The sequence below is a fragment of the Macrobrachium nipponense genome, chromosome 8 (genome assembly GCF_015104395.2).
Source record: "Macrobrachium nipponense isolate FS-2020 chromosome 8, ASM1510439v2, whole genome shotgun sequence".
Taxonomy (NCBI): Eukaryota; Metazoa; Arthropoda; class Malacostraca; order Decapoda; family Palaemonidae; genus Macrobrachium; species Macrobrachium nipponense.
The window spans coordinates 112,263,616-112,279,569 of record NC_087203.1 but is presented as its reverse complement, the minus strand read 5'-3'; the positions used below and the strand labels follow the sequence as shown (position 1 = coordinate 112,279,569).

Sequence of the window (15,954 nt, the reverse complement as noted above, 5' to 3'; positions counted from 1 at the left end):
ATGGACCGCATCTTTGGAATGTCATCAAATAAGGACTTATGTTCTCTTAGAATCCTTGTCATGCGTCTTAATATGAATCTCTAGTGTCTCGTTCAATCAGCTCATTGTGCATACCTCATTCATTTCTTTCATTGTGCATACCTCGTTCAACTAACTCGCTGTGCATACTTCGCTCAATTAGTTATGTTGTGTATACTTCGTTCAATTAACTCATTGTGCATGCCTCATTCAATCAGCTCATTGTGCATATCTACTTCAATTAGATCTTGCATACCTCATTCAATTAACTCATTGTGCATACCTCGTTCAATTAGATCGTGCATACCTCACTCAATCAGCTCACTGTGCATACCCCATTATATTAGATCGCGCATATATCGTTCAATCAGATCGTGCATACCTGAATCAACTTTGTGCATACCTCCTTCAATTAGATCGTGCATACCTCATTCAATTAACTCATTGTGCATATCTCCTTCAATTAGATCGTGCATACCTCATTCATTTTTCATTGTGCATACCTCCTTCAATTAACTCGTGCATACTTCGCTCAATTAGTTATGTTGTGCATGCCTCGTTCAATTAACTTGTTGTGCATACCTCATTCTATTACTTCGATGTGCATACGTTGTTAAATTAACTCGTGCATACCACGTTCAATCCGCTCATTGTGCATATCTCGTTCAATTAGTTCGTTGTGTATACCTCGTTCAATTATATAACTCGTTTTTCATATCCCGTTCACTAACTCGTTGTGAAAAATTATACTCAAAATAGAGATAGCAACATATGAACCTGTTATTCTCAATTTACTGTACTCATAAACAATAAGTCTTGGGTTAATCTAAAACTCATTTAAAAACTACTGAACAAATTTGCACAAAATACTGATAAAGATTGTGATTTGGATTATCAAATAAATAAATAAATAAATAAATACGAATGATGTTTGAAAGCGGAAAGGGATGTACTTCTGTGATTTGGTGATAGCCAATTTTCTCATTTGCGATTAGCTAATATCATGGATAACGAGTATTATTATTATTATATTATTATAAGTAAATAAATAACTTATTATTATTATTATGAAATCAAAAATTCTTTTCCAACGGTGACTGGTCTTTTAATGGAACATGACATAAATTTTAAGGTATCAATTAAACTAAAATCTCTCTCTCTCTCTCCAAGTATCATTTTCATATAATTCAAGTCTTCAAGTGTCACAACACCATTTGTGGTTGCGCTAAAAAGTTAAAAGTGTTTACGTCAGTATTTTAATGGGAATAATTGACTTCTGCAGGAATTATGTGACTCCCAAATGTCCTAGGGTAACTTAATTGGTCATCAATGCCGGCGTTTAGGATATCGGCTTTATTTATTATGAGAAAATAGCTTTCATTAAGATATTTCCTTATCATTAAATGTATAATTTTTTTTTTTTATAAAAAAAGCTAATGATTTAATCCCCAAAAGTTATTTATCGGATATGTTTATAAAGGCGTAACTTTGAACAGGAAAATCCTCTCCTATAAGACACACGATCATATCTAGCCATCGAGAGACTGAGAGTTTCCAGCCCTGCGATTGGCTTATCAACAGCCAATCAGGAGCGTCGTAAGGGAGGGGCCTAGGCATCAAATGCACGGTTGATGTGAATCTACTATAGTCATCCTGAAGCTATTGAGAGGGCCATGGTACCGATATCAACAAGAGTTCCACACACACACACACACACACACACACATAGCTGACCTTCAAAAGCCTTTGAATCACGCTTCAAATAACAACAGGTTCAAGACTGGCATTAAACACGGCTTGACCTTATAGTCACCTAGGTACCTAGGCCAGTTTTGGTGAAATATGTTCAGCTTCCTGTGTAATAACGAATTCCTTTCAGAATTAGGGCCGCCCTTATTTTACAGCACGAGAAAAAAAAATTGCTAAAAAATCTGTTGCTTCTCGCCAGAGTACGTAAAGTACTTGTTTCATGTAGTAAATTAAATTCATAGGAACTAGTCGTCCGCACTATTTAAAGTTAAACTCAAATGAGAAAATGACATAACAAAAACATGGAAGGCACAAAGCTTTCGCGTTTAGACGAAAGATTGTTTCCAGAACTGCGTTTTTAACAAAACCAAAGGACCGTCATATCATAATCTTGTGCAAATAGGTTATGTAGTCGAATGATAAGAAAGCCTTCATCAGTTAAAATTAAATTCTCGTGCCCGTTCAACATTGGAGCTTAGCCTAGATTTAGCAAGATGCTTAAAGTGGGTTTCCTCAGGCGAAATTAGTGGGGAGAAAACGCTACATATGTAGTGAAGCCTGGAATAATGTATCAGTAGTGCCATTTTATCTTAAAGGAGGAAGCTGTTTGTAAGATGTGTACCACAAATGTTGATATGTACAGAAGTTGACCATTTCACGGCTAAGTCATCCAACTTTTACGAGAGATTATAGCAACCACGGATGACATAGTTCATTTTGAAACGGAATCAAGTCAGAGCAAATAATAGAAAGGCAGTTATTCTCTAAAGCAGCTGTAACGCCATAGATGACATTACCTGAAGAAGCCAATTACGGTTTAGAACTGAAGCCTTGCGCTGAAATGTAAATTGACAGTAAAAGGTTTGAAAGGTGTAACAGGAGGAAAACCTCAAAGCAGTTGCACTATGATTCACGTGTTAGGAGAGGATGGAAAGTAAGATGAAGAAAGAGATTATGAAAGGAGGTACAGTGAAAGGAACAAAGGGGGTGCAGCTATGGGCCGAAGGCACGCTGCAAAGAACCTTAAGTATATAATGCCTACAGTGCACGGCATGAGGTCCATTGGCGGCACTACTTCCCTAGGAAGGCCTGTTCCTTATGAGAGCTTCAACAAATTGAAATAAAAGCAAAATAAAAGTCACAAAAGGCCCATTCTTCTTTCTGTGTCTCAACAACGAGATACCTGTCATTCGACACTTAAAATTCAGACAACCTGGACTTACAATTACACAGCTAAGTTTGTCCCCTGTAGGTGAATATCCCAAAATATCAAAGTTATTAAATAAGAGACTGGATATCAATTCCAACCACAGTCTCTCCTAATCAAATTTGCTCGATAATGATATCAACCAAATATATACAGAACATGATCCGCAAATAAGCATATATAAAAAGACCCAAACAAGTATATACAAAACGATCCAAACCAGGATATATACAAGAAACGATCCAAATAAGGACATATCGAACGACCCAAACAAGATATATGGAACGATCCAAACCTGACTATATCGAACGATCCAAACAAGGATACATCGAACGATCCAAACAAGGACATTTCGAACGATCCAAAACAAGATATAAGACACGATCCAAATGAGGATGTATCGAACGATATAAACCATGCTATATCAATCGATCCAAACAAGAATATACAGAACGATCCAAACAAGTACGGTATGTACAGAATCTTCCAAATAAGCAGATATAAAAGATCCAAACAAGTATATACAAAACGATCCAAACCAGTATATAAGAAACGATCCAAATAAGGATATTTTGAACGATCCAAACAAGAATATATAGAATAATCCAAAGAAGTATTTACAGAATGATCCAAACAAGTAAATACAGAACGATCCAAACCTGGATTTATCTAACGATCTAAACGAGGACATCTCGCACGATCCAAAACAAGATATAAGAAACGATCCAAATGAGATATATGGAACCATCCAAACCAGGATATAAGAAACGATCCAAAGAGGATATATGAAACGATCCAAACCAAGATATAAGAAACGATCCAAACCAGGATATAAGAAACGATCCAAACCAAGATACACGAACGATCCAAACAAAAATATAAAGAACGATCCAAACAACGATATAAGAAACGCTCCAAACCATCATGGTCTTTCGAACGATCCAAACCAAGAATCATGAACGATCCAAACAAGGATATATCAAACGATTTAACCAAGGACACAGGAAACGATCCAAATAAGGCTCTCTCAAACGATCCAAACCAAGATACATGAACGATTCAAACAAAGATATAGCGAACGATCCAACCCAAGACATAGGAAACGATCAAAACAAGGTTCTATCGAACGATCCAAACCAAAATACATGAACGACCCAAACAGATATATCGAACGATCCAACAAAGGTATGAAGCGATCCAAACCAGGATAAACGATCCACACACGGATATGGTAGAGAACTATCCAAACAAGAACACACAGAACTATCCAACCCAGGATAAAAGAAACTATCAAAACAAACATAATATGGAACGATCCAAACAGGACCAGACTCAGTAACGACCCACGACACCAGGGCGCACCTGTATGAGGAAGAGGAGGAGGAGGAGGATCCCAATTACGAACATACGGAGGGCTTGGTCGGAGTCAAAGGCCTATATAATTGTTCAAAATGTCCCGCCCCTCTCCTCTTCCGAGAAATACAGGGAGGTTAATCGGTGTTCTTAATAAACGAGTTCCTCGTTCAGAAGGGGTGGTTAGAAAGGGGGAGGGGAAGGGGAGGAGAAACTAGGGGAGGGGAAGAGGAGGAGAAACTAGGGGAGGGGAAGAGGAGGAGAAACTAGGGAAGGGGGGGAGCATAAATGATTGACGAGAACACAACCCAGGCATTGTACCACAAAAAAACAAGTGTACCAACATCAATCCAAGTGATGTATGAATGCATTACTTCATGAATACAATATGCATATCAGACTCCACTGGGAAAAGATCGACATAATATTTAAAGCGTATGCATACATAGGTATGCACACACATTTGCAATGAGAGAAGGTGCTTACCTGTATTGCGAGAGAGCTTGTGTAGGAAATAAACAAGACGAATTAGGTTCAATTTTGGGCTGTCACATTCTCGTCTACTGAGAACCCACAACTGAAAAAAAAGACATCAAACACAAACATATATTAAGATAATTTTCTTAAGGCATGGTTCATATTTATCCAAGTAATTGTCCAAAGAGTTAATGAACTGTGACAGGCTGATATTTTACACTAACTAACAAAAGGCCAAATCCCCAAGAACGTACGTACACACACACATACACAAACCCACAACACATACGCAAAAATATACACACGTATATGTGTGTGTGTACAGTACAACATTTATATAGCATCATATTACTATAAATTATACAACGTCATGTATTTGCAAAATACTATTGCTATGCAGAGCTATGCTTAAGTTCGATAAGGAGATTCATTATTACAGCTATGCTTTAGTTCGATAAGGAGATTCACTATTACAACTGCAAGCTCAGATAAGAAAGACAACACATAACTCCCAACCCTTTACATCAATGCCAAAAGCAACGTGGAAACGAAGTGTACGTGATTTACTTCACGACAGTCATGTCTTGCATTAATCAAAAATCCTATATACGTCTGCTCTGGACATTTATAAACGCCGTGAGGTCGTTACCAATCACAAAGTAATGGGTTCGCTTTATTGTCAAGCTTTGACAATCAATACCCAGTTAATAATTCACGGCCGCACACAGACTACAATATGCACTGATACCAACCTAACACTGAGTTCGTCGTAAGCACGCAAATACAGACCACTTCAGCAGGGAGGAACAGAGAGGAACAACTAACGTGGCTAACTTTAAGGGCTGTAAGGCACAAAACACAGTTGCTTAATCGAACAAATTGAACTTAGCCCAATTGGAGGGGGACATCAGTGGACGGACGGTGGATCGTATGAACGTTTTTTTTTTAGGAAACTTCTCGTTGCTTTGTACTACATTCTTCTCTGATTCAACAAAACGTCTTCCGAACGTCCACGGCCGTTAAATGGAACATTAAATACGAAAATATGCGAAACTTACTCAAATAATCTGGTGCCGAAATGACTGACGGATCAAATATTAAATTTTATGTATCGGGGCCATAAACATAATGCGTCTCCTGTTTGAAGCCGTGCGTGTTGGGGATAAGTAGTACGTGTAATCGGTTGATACAGTATAGGTTTAACTTGCCGATTCAGGTTGTTAGGTTTACTTGATCGCGAAGACTACTTTAAATCAGAAACTGTCAACTATCTTGATCGAGAGCCCTTATGTTTGTTTGTTTGTATGGTGCTTTTAAGCTGCATGGAACCACTGGTTATTCAGCAACGGGACCAACGGCTTTACGTGACTTCCGAACCACGTCGAGAGTGAACTTCTATCTCCAGAAATACACATTTCTCACTCCTCAACGGAATGGCCGAGAATCGAACCCGCGACCACCGAGGTGGGACGATAATACCATACCAACCACGCCGCTGAGGCGCTAGAGCACCTATGAATTTACAGTGACGAACGAATCCTAACCAGATTCAAAAGTATTGTCATAGCAGTGACGGGTCTCACGTTTTATTAAAAGTTACTGCCAAGGGATTGCAATGTATTTCATTCGATTACCATTACCTGTAAAATCAAGTGGCTTTTAGGTATACATGGTATACATGTTGGCAAGGATGCAGGATAGCTCTATAATTGCGTTGTTTACTTTTAAGCCAACATTACATCTTTCATTTAGAAGTATTTTAATTTTTAAACTTTTTTTTCTAATCCTAACTAATTCTACTGATTAATCCAAATATATTTTTAGCTGAGGAGTGAAACATAAACTAACCACCCCCCCCCCCTTGGGTTGGGAATATACTACTTCAGATACATGTACATTATATATATTAATTAATAACAACTACGTAACATAAAACACTATGGCCGTCACCTAACGATTAACTAAATGGCATATGGGAGCAGGTAGGAAGGCCTGCCCTACAGAAAGCACTCGTATTTTAGATATACGCATTGTTACAGTACAATACACGGATAAGTTCATCAAACCAAGGAATGTGGAATTTCACTTTACACTAAATCTTAGACCCTAAGAGAGCCATGTATCAAACTTAAAAGCATTTCATAGGTGGGATGAGAAAGCTGTAAACCTTTGGATATTTTAATAAAGTTTCAGGGCAAGAGGGTCAAATCAGTATTACCAGAGAGAATCAAAAGGATAAATGCTAAGCTACATAAAATCAGACAAGTCAGAAAAATTGGCTAGCACATAAAAACAAAATAAGAAAAAATCATTCAACAAAAGTATGTCCACTAGCAATTTGGTTCATAATAAAATTCAAAGACATAATAATGCAATCTCAAATTAACCTGGAAGGGAGCTACGAAGTCTGAGGAAAAGGGTTTCCAAATATTTCCACCTTATAAAATGGGTGACTCTGATAGCCAGTACAAAGTATTAGCTAACACATTTCCCTGTGATAAAAGTGGACAGAATCACAATGTCACTGATGAAGTCACCCAGTAAAAATTCCAGAAGGTTCATACTGACATTTTACAAGGAGTAATAATAAAGTTTCGAAGGACATAAGATTATTAGTATTTCCATCTCAAAGCTGTGAAAATGACACAGAGATATCGAAAGGTTACTCAGATGGGAGGTTTAGTCTATCCTATTATGATAAAATGTTTGGAAAAACTTATCTACAGCCATGAATGACCCACACTAATAGAAGTTTCCCTTTTTCAGATGATGCAGAAATCAACTGAACTGGGACAAGAAGCTGCGAGCGAAGAGGCAACACTTACATGGCATTGTGTATCCATATGACCTTAATATTTGTACCGTGTATCCTAAGCGAGGTGAATTTTCCGAAACCAGCACTGAAGACTGCAAATCAAACCTCTAGTGGAACAGGTGACAGTGAGTCTGATGGATTTTTGGTCACTGAAGGGTTTAGTGCAGCAGAAGCCTGGACACCACTCCTGTGAGCATAAAACAGCAGTTAAGAACAACATAAGTGTTGAAATAAAAGCAGTGGTAGCTTGTGAAAACCATACTAAGGGATCAACTTTTCTTAGTTAACTAAAATAAATCTACTGTTATAATGTATGTTTGTTTGTATGGTGGTTTTACGTTGCATGGAATCGGTGGTTATTCAGCAACGGGACCAACGGCTTTACGTGACTTCCGAACCACGTCGAGAGTGAACAACTATCAACAAAAATACACATCTCTAAGCCCTTACACACGAGGACACTAGTGCCCGCCACCGGTGTCGGACACTAGTTGCCTCCCATATTATCAAATGGAGCCTTTCACATGAGGCAACAGCAGTGTCCCAAGCAGACAACTTCCGGGCAACAGATATTTCGGTGTCTCGCTCCCGCAACACGTGGCGGACACTGACGGTTGCCGCCATTCTTCCGACTGAGGTGTGTGATTGGCTCACTAGTTGCCAGGCGGTGTCTTGAGCAAGGACACTAGTGTCCGACACCGGTGGCGGACACTAGTTGCCTCCCATATTATCAAATGGAGCCTTTCACACGAGGCAACAGCAGTGTCCCAAGCAGACAACTTCCGGGCAAGATATTTCGGTGTCTCGCTCCCGCAACACGTGGCGGACACTGACGGTTGCCACCACTCACTGCAAAGCATTGTTTTAAATGGAAGCTTTCACACGTAGCCACCAGTGTCCGCCACCGCTGCCCACTGGCCAGCTTCTCATGCTCAGTTTGACACCCACCATCATCCCATGATGGAAGGAGACCGGCCTATCAAGGACAATTTCGAAGAAGGTGGAGGAGAAGCTGAACACGGAGGACCTCATTTGTGAAATAGAAAAACTACCAGCACTATGGGACCCATCTTGTGAGGGATATGCAAATAAGATAGAAAAGCAGAACTGCTGGAATGCAATAATGGTGAAACTCATTCCTGATTTTGAAGAGAAACCCCTCTCAGAAAAGAAAGAAATATGTAAGTCCTTTATGTTTATTTTTGTTTTCTGTTTCATTACATGTTCACAAGGCAAGTAAAGAATCTACTGTGCTTACGTATACAAGTTTATTCATTATTACACACAAAAGTTACCCCATTCCTGTCACCAACCACACACACACCACCACACCATGTCACCACCATCTACCCACACCACCACACCATGCCACCACCACCTACCCACACCACGACTGAGGTGTGTGAGTGGCTCACTAGTTGCCAGGCGGTGTCTTGAGCAAGGACACTAGTGTTCGACACAGGTGGCGGACACTAGTGTCCTCGTGTGTAAGGTCATTAACACATCAGTAATGTATGACCTAGCATGACAATACCTGTTAACCTATGACTGCACATGCATTGCATTAAAATCAATTTGCTGTGAACTGGAATAAAAACAATATGGATAGCATATGATATTTACCACTTCAAAAAGAATAATGGTATTAAAAAATTGTCTAAAGAATTTAAGTGTGTTATTTACCTTTGATATGTCATCATGGTATCAAATTGGGATAATCAATCTTATCGCAATATTCTCAGTAAATAAATCTAAACTATAAACCTAAGAATTCGATCCTAATCAAGTGATCATATTTATATATACTTCGTAAAAAAAAAAAAAAAAAAAAAACTCACCATGCCGTAGCAACCAGCACTTGATTTTCCATCACGAAGAGGGCTTAGTACTATGGCCAAAGTCTGGAGTGGTTTCGTTTTTATGTTCCCCTCATGGGCCTATCAATGTATTATTTACATTACAGGGATATTCGTTTGTTTTCTTAGCCAGATGAACTTTTAAAAAATATTCTGTTCCCTTTCAACTATACCTATCATTGACAAAACAAACTATATAGAGGCTTGTTGAATAGTGCATGGGACGAAGAGCAAATTCAAATGACTTTGCACTTAAACCTACAACTTGAACATTATATTATCAAATAGCAAAAAAGTCCTCGAAATATCACCAGAACACAGTTAAGACTTTCCTATAAGCAACGGGCAAAATAATTGCATAACAACACCACAGCAACCTTATAATAAAGCTGATTTGAATCCATGTAGGATGAGTGAGCAGGGTCACTGATAAGACCCTACATTTTTTTTTTCAGTTACCATGAACTCAGTTTCATATGAGAACCAAATTTCAGACAAGGTAAGGTAGGTCCTACATCATTATGAAGCTGCTCAAGCAATAAAAGTACAAGTGACATTTCGAAAGTACACGGAACTTTCAAAGCAAGACATTTCATGTATACTATTGTTTGCACTCAGGCCTAAAAGACTGATAAATCAAAGGGGTTTAATATTAGCCCAAGGCCTAGAGAGAGAGAGAGAGAGAGAGAGAGAGAGAGCAGAAGCACAATTTACCGAGTGGTGGGATACATCAAGTTAGCCCTCTAGCGTTATAATTGCTACTACCATATTATCTATTTCTATTTCGATAAGCTGTAGGAGAAAATCGAAATAAAACTAAGATATTTCCTTGGTTGTTGAACCAAAACACCACAAAATTGACACGAAGGAAGGTTTTACCGAACGACGTGTGTACCGACTCGACTCACGTGTGTGGGTGCCGGGTGGAGATGGTTCCTCCCGCTTTTGAAATGTGCACAGCCGTGATTGGACAACCTTCAATACATTTTTACCCTTTGTTACATCAGACCACATATCTCAATCACTGCGTCTTCACCAATGATGTGATTCTTGAGATACTGTCGGATATAAACCAATTCTGCATTGTATATGTTGTACGACAGTGTATATTACTGCGCGTCACAAAAGGGCTACGTATTGGGCTTACATGCATTAAACCGCAACGAACTGGAGAAAGCACTGGATAAAACCTTACAATTCATCATGTTTTACGTTTACGACTAAAACCTTAACTGTATTCGGAATGTTTGTCATAGTAGTAAAACTATACTAGGCCTACAACAAGCACAAGCATGTACAAGTAGTTATAACTTACACCTTGACGCTGGCGCCCCCCCCCCCCCCCCCCACCAACCTTGTTTTTATGAACCGTTAAATATCTAAGGCACTTTTAAAACAAGGGACTGAATGTGAAGAATACTGAATTCAGGACAAAGGCGAAAGGTGGGGACCTATAAGGTCATTCAGCGCTTAAAGGAAATTGGCGGTAAAAAGGTTAGAAAAGTGTTATAAGAGGAAAACATCGCAATTGCACTGTGCAACAATTGATAGGAAAAGGTGGAAAGCAAGATGGAAGAAAGACAACATGAACGGAGTTACAGTAAAGGAATGAAGGCGGTTGCAGCTGGGGGACGAAGGGATGCTACTAGGAACCTTCGGTAATGCTCACAGTGCACCGATTGAGGTGCACTGACTGCACTATTCCCCCCCCCCCCCCCCCAAAAAAAAAAAAAACCTTACTGAAGAGCCGGAATCGGATGTTAATGATAACGACATTAGTGCTGTTAAAAAGGTGGGCAAATAATCCATTGGTTTTTCGGCCGAAGGGAGCAAAGTGCTGTTACAGGATGGCCGTTGGCCCAATGGTACTAATACTCGGTTAAGAAGTTAGAAAACCAGCACCAAGTTTACAGGTCTTGCAATATGCCGATGACTTGGTTCATTTAATTTATGGAAAACTCACTGCAGCTTCATTCAATCTCGTTCTCCAAAAAACCTAAGGAATGGCTTAGGCCTATTCACCACCTCGGCTTCTAAAATCACGGTAACTGAATACAGAATTTAGGACACACGCCCAGAGCTGGGATCTAAGTCCTTCTGCAATAAAAGGTAAATTAACAGTCAAAAGATCTAAACGGCGTAACAGGAGGAAAACCTCGCAGTTGCACTATGGAATGGCTTAGGCCTACCCACCCATCACGGCTTCTAAATCACGGTAATTGAATACAATATTTAGGACTAACGCCAAGAGCTGAGACCTATGAGGTCATTCTGCGCTAAAGGGGAGTGACAGTACAAAGGTATGAACGGTGTAACAGCCACAGGAGGAAAGCCTCGCAGTTGCACCAAGCAAGAAGTATCATAGGAGAGGGTGGAGAGTCAGATCGAAGTAAGTGGCTATGAATGGCGTTACAGGAATGAAAGTGGTCGCAACTAGAGGCCGAAGGACCTTCAGTAATGCCCACAGTGCACCGTATAAAGTGCACTGACGGTACTACCCGCCTACAATGGCAATTCAAACGTATAATACGCATTGGAAGTGAGCATAGGCCTAGGTGGCTCACCCTCTAACTACAACATCCAATACCTCCACCTTAGCTAAAACAAGGTATCGTAATACTATAATAAAACATGTATTTCAACAAAACTGACATAATCATCACCGTAAAATTGACAATTAGCAATACTTACGAACACACATTTAACCATTACCAGAATGAAGTTACGTATTGCCAATCACAAATGAGAAATATCACTAATTTTCTACAAGATCTTGAAACAGTCAAGCATAGTGATCGCTTCACCTCAGAGCTCATCGCTGATTGGCTGATGGTCGACGTGACACCCAATCAGAGTCGCCCTCGACGCCGCGTCCGCGTAAGCTGATTTTATAATGCATTTTAATGGTATGTTCGTCCTTCTTTGCATTGTGACGTCATCAAATGATGGATGGTACGGGGTTCACAAGTCACTCGATTACGTGCTTGTGTCCGCCACTGTTTCCCTGAAGGACGTGGGAGCGTTAATTATATATTAGTGCTTTATGATATTGTGATTGTGATTGTGATCAATAGTGGCTTTGTTTTTTTATTTGGTAAGTTAAGAAATAGTTTATATGATTATGGTGATGAGGTGTTGCCATTTTTCACCGATATAAACCAGACTGATTATGTATAGGAAAATGCTATCGTAGTCTGGGTGTTCCCTCCATTTTTTTTCGTTTTACATTTTCATTTTCTGTGTTGAAGTTGACTAGTATGTATAATGTATACGTTGCAATACCCAGTTCAAGTTACTCTTTTGTAAATCTTTAAAACTGTTTTAAGGAGGGATTCGGCGTCTCATGACATTTTTAATGCAGCAATTATTAGTTTTGAGGGAAGGAAATATAGGCAAAAGTGATCTGCAAGCAACAGTTCAAATGGAGTTTGTCTGTGGTTTACGGGGTGTAATAAAAATTATATGTAAAAATATTGATTTGAAATACTCAGGACTTAACGTTGCTTTATTTTTTATACCACAAAAGCTCATTTTACGTTGGATTATCTCGTGGTCAATGAAATTATTGTATACCTATATACCTATTGGTTATTTTAACGCCCGTCTTATCAGTTTAGCAAGGCTGACCAAGTTGTAGCCTATCCCATACCCCTTCAAATAGGACCCTGTACTACCCGAACTAAAGTAATGGTACGATTAGTCAGCGTGGTTCTTATTAGCATTTCAGTGTTTTGGTATTATTAGGACTGTGTTTGTGTGATTGGATGTAAGCAAGTGTGTGTGTGTGTACATGTGTGTGTGTGTACAAGTGGCCTTTATCCTAGCGCGGACTCTTGCTAATGAAGCAACCAGTAACCACGACTGCCGTGTATGTAGCCACCTCGTATTTGATAGTTTCGAATGCAATAATTAGGAAATTAATCATTATGAATAACCCTTCGTATCGTTATTTATTAGACCGGCTGAGCGAAGCGTGATCGTGCCTTTTTTGGGGGTCGGGGGTGGGTGTGGTTCAGCCATGTCAAGTGAACTACTTGGTACTGACAACCTAGACCTATCCTGAAATGAAATTGAAGACTTGTTCCTAATAGCGATGTGGAACCCAGCCTCCCCCCCCCCCCCCTCTCTCTCTCTCTCTCGTTCAGACCTGCCAAATGAACTACTGGGTACTTAAACATAACCTAGACCTATTCTTAAAACGAGAACTACCACTTTTGTTCTGGGTACTTTCAACATAACCTAGACCTATTCTTAACATGAGATCTACCACTTTTGTTCCTGATACCGCCCCCCCCCCCCCCCTCTCTCTCTCTCTCTCTCTCTCTCTCTCTCTCTCTCTCTCTCTCTCCGTTAAACTTCTCAGGAGCTTTACCTACTCATGTAGTTCGCTGTAGCCTAAAAGATTAGTTAACTGGGACAAGTATCCGAATACAACTGAAATTGTTGATGCTACGAAAATTTTCCTAATGTAAACAATTTACACTGAAACCTTTTGAGGTTAATTTCGTAAACTATTTTAAGTTTATAATGGTATTTTAAATGAAGGGCACACTTCCATACTTAGTTTTCAGGACAAGGTATTAAGATCGTCGGCATTATTATAGGAAATTTTGTTATCATTGGCTATATAAGGTCTTGGTCATTTTAACATACTTTGTAGTACTTGTCAATTTCAATCTGCTTATATGTCTAATCAACTGTAGGTCTAGCTTTTCCCAATTTTAAGTGTTATAGCTCCATACGACATACCTTTCCATACATTGGTTAGCATTTAGGGGTGACGTTGCTAGGCCTATATCCAACATTCACTTTTGTTTCCACCCTGGTTTCCACTTACTGCGGAATGTTAGTCACCAGGTCCAAAGGTCACTGTGTTGGTCAGGTATTAAGGTGAGCGTCTTAACCACTATAAGTTGCAAGGCTCATACACGATGTATATTATATATACATAATGGAAACCATGGATATGGAACAAGGAAATACTAATGCAAATTATGGCGGTGGAAGAGACGTGAGCCACAGAATATGCGAAGCCAAAAAAGTGGCTGGATATATATAAAATAATAATGAAAGAGGCTTCGATTGTGGATAGACATGTAGGAATGTACAAGGGAATTGTGACCCAGTTCTCCTGTAATGAAAATTAATTGTGCATGTTAAATGTGAATGACAGAAAAAAGGTTGAAACTGTTTATTTTATTATTTTTGTTTTTTATTTTATCATCCTAAGAGTTGAAAGACCGAGGGTTAGTACGTATAATTCCAAAGGATGGGCCAGAGTATTTTGAACGTTGGAAGTGACGGACGAAAATAGGCTGGTGAGAAGAGTGTGTTATTCTAAATCGTTAGAAGAACGTTGGTTAGAAGGGCGTAGGTGTGGAGGACTAAGAATTATTCAGAAGATAAACCCCCCTATTCATATGGAACAAGACCACAGGGGCCATTGCCGATACACTGTGTGAAACTGGTTTGGGAAAGGGAGGGAAGTACTGATGGAGTAATGGTGTTTGCTAGAAATAAGAGAGCACTTGGGAGGGAGGTTAAGTGCTGATAACATTTGCTAGGCGCAAGTGAATGCCGCAATAAATGTATAGGGAGTTTGGTATGCTGATGAACGATCTTTGTAGGTGTATAAAGTAGCAAATACCGTAAAAGTTTTCTACCTGTTAGAGTATGACTATAGTCGTGAACATTGTGAACAGTGTTGATATCAAACTCACTTTACCTTGGGGATATCAAACATCCAAAGGGAATTATGTATGAATCGTAGTGCATCTATTTTGGCCGGAATTAGAACCGTTAGATACATGAGGAGGCAGGGACGTATCCATTCGGCTATCTAGATGCCGAGTTACATGTTCCTGGCCATTTTAGGTTCTGCTCTTAGAATCGAAATCAACCCATCCCCACCAGGGTAGTTGATGCTTAGATAGTAACACTTTGATATTTATGATGCTTTGTGTCACATAGACATACTTGTGTTTACGTGGTAGAATGATCACATATAGCAGTGCTAAGATATATCAGTCAGCTATCAAGACGTAGACAGTTTGTGTTCAATGTAAACCGTATTTCTTATAAAGTGTCTTGCTTCATAACTTGTGGTAAGTTTTTTTTTTTCCAGTAGGCCTATAATCTGTTAGCATTTTTCTCCCAGGGTATCAATTAGTTTCCATGACATATTATTTTTAAATTGAACTGTTTTGTTATTCCGTTCACATCATGTTATCTCATATTATTGAGTAGGTGTTCTCTTAGATACCTCTCCGTAGTGGGGATAGTGCCATCAGTGTATCTCATGGGTTGCAACGTAGGTATTACTAAAGGTTCTTCGCAGCGTCCTCTCACCCCCTGGCTGCAACCTCTTTTCATTCCTTGTTCAGTATCACCATTCATATTATCTTTCTTCCATCTTGCTATCCACCCTCTGCTAACAATGATTTCGTATTACAACTGCAAGGTTTTCCTCCAGTTACACG

The 15,954-nt window shown here is 39.3% G+C and overlaps 1 protein-coding gene across 1 annotated transcript in view; it reads right to left on the bottom strand.

The window, feature by feature from the left end:
• The window catches only part of LOC135222961 (homeotic protein ultrabithorax-like), a 1,489,261-nt gene extending 1,476,977 nt beyond the window's left edge, over window positions 1-12,284 (bottom strand). The window contains exons 1-3 of the mRNA XM_064261439.1: window positions 12,167-12,284; window positions 7,630-7,806; window positions 4,814-4,904 (exon numbers count right to left, since the gene is read on the bottom strand). The gene's annotated coding sequence lies outside the window, so the exon portion shown is untranslated. The remainder of the gene's footprint in view (window positions 1-4,813; window positions 4,905-7,629; window positions 7,807-12,166) is intronic.
• Between the last annotated feature and the right edge of the window lie 3,670 nt (window positions 12,285-15,954).